The 1,888-nt window shown below is 41.6% G+C and overlaps 1 non-coding gene across 1 annotated transcript; it reads right to left on the reverse strand.

Annotated features, from left to right (window-relative positions):
- Positions 1-248: 248 nt before the first annotated feature.
- On the reverse strand, positions 249-356 carry LOC148544990 (small nucleolar RNA R71). The gene has a single exon (XR_015901156.1). It is a non-coding gene; the product is annotated as a small nucleolar RNA R71 (small nucleolar RNA).
- Between the last annotated feature and the right edge of the window lie 1,532 nt (positions 357-1,888).

The following is a 1,888-nucleotide window of genomic DNA, read 5'->3' on the forward strand; positions in this document are numbered from 1 at the left end:
GGGTTTATAGTGTATGATTTATGGTTTAGGGTTTAGGGTTTTAGGGTTTAGCTGAATTCTTGCAAATCTGTGACACTGTTAAGACCAATGGGGTTAATCCCGAGGTTTACAGACTTCTGCTTTTCCCCTTTGCTATAAGAGACAGAGCTAGGATATGGTTGGACTCACAACCTAAAGAAAGCCTGAACTCTTGGAAAAAGTTGGTCAATGCTTTCTTGGCCAAATTCTTTCCACCTCAAAAGATGAGCAAGCTTAGAGTGGAAGTCCAAACCTTCAGACAGAAGGAAGGTGAATCCCTCTATGAAGCTTGGGAAAGATACAAGCAATTGATCAGAAGGTGTCCTTCTGACATGCTTTCAGAATGGAGCATCTTATGTATATTCTATAATGATTTGTCTGAATTGTCCAAGATGTCATTGGACCACTCTGCTGGTGGATCTCTTCATCTGAAGAAAATCCCTGCAGAAGCCCAGGAACTCATTGAGATGGTTGCAAATAACTAGTTCATGTACACTTCTGAAAGAAATCTTGTGAATAATGGGATGACTCAGAAGAAAGGAGTTCTTGAGATTGATACTCTGAATGCCATATTGGCTCAGAATAAAATATTGACTCAGCAAGTCAATATGATTTCTCAAAATCTGACTGGTATCCAAGCTGCATCCGGCAGTACTAAAGAAGCCTCCTCTGAAGGAGAAACTTATAACCCTGAGAATCCTGTAATGGAAGAGGTGAATTACATGGGAGAATTCTATGGAAACACCTATAATCCTTCATAGAGAAATCATCCAAATTTCTCATGGAAGGATCAACAGAATCCTCAACAAGGCTTCAATAATAATAATAATGGTGGGAGAAATAGGTTTGGCAATAGCAAGCCTTTTCCATCATCTTCTCAGCAACAGACAGAGAATTCTAAGCAGAGCCTCTATGACTTAGCAACCATAGTCTCTGATCTATCTAAGACCACTCTCAGTTTCATGACTGAAACAAGGTCCTCTATCAGAAATTTGGAGGCACAAGTGGGTCAGCTGAGTAAAAGAGTTACTGAAATCCCTCCTAGAACTCTCCCAAGCAATACAGAAGAGAATCCAAAAAGAGAGTGCAAGGCCATAACTATATCCAAAGTGGCTGAACCTGGAGAGAGTAAAAAGGCAGTGATTTCCAGTTAGGAAGACCTTGCTGGACATCCACTGACCAATAAGGAGTTTCCTATTGAGGAACCAAAGGAATCTGAGGCTCATACAAGGACCATAGAGATTCCACTGAACTTACTGTTGCCATTTATGAGCTCTGATGAGTATTCTTCCTCTGAAGAGGATGAAGATATTGTTGAAGAGCAAGTTGCTCGGTATCTAGGAGCAATCATGAAGCTAAATGCCAAGTTATTTGGTAATGAGACTTGGGAGGATGAACCTCCATTGCTCATCAATGAACTGAATGCCTTGGTTCAGCAGAAATTACCTCAGAAGAAATCGGATCCTGGAAGGTTCTTAATACCTTGTACCATAGGCACCATGACCTTTGAGAAGGCTCTGTGTGACCTGGGGTCAGGTATAAACCTCATGCCACTCTCTGTAATGGAGAAATTAGGGATCTTTGAGGTGCAAGCTGCAAGAATCTCGTTAGAGATGGCAGACAAATCAATGAAACAGGCTTATGGACTTGTAGAGGATGTCTTAGTGATGGTTGAAGGCTTTTACATCCCTGCTGACTTCATAATCCTAGACACTGGGAAGGATGAGGATGAATCCATCATCCTTGGAAGACCCTTCCTACCCACAACAAGGGCTGTGAATGATGTGGACAGAGGAGAGTTGGTCCTGCAATTGCATGAGCACTACCTTGTGTTTAAAGCTCAAGGATCTTCTTCTGTAAACATGGAGAA

This window comes from Arachis ipaensis, chromosome B9 (assembly GCF_059453495.1).
Source record: "Arachis ipaensis isolate K30076 ecotype BB chromosome B9, ASM5945349v1, whole genome shotgun sequence".
Classification (NCBI taxonomy): domain Eukaryota; kingdom Viridiplantae; phylum Streptophyta; class Magnoliopsida; order Fabales; family Fabaceae; genus Arachis; species Arachis ipaensis.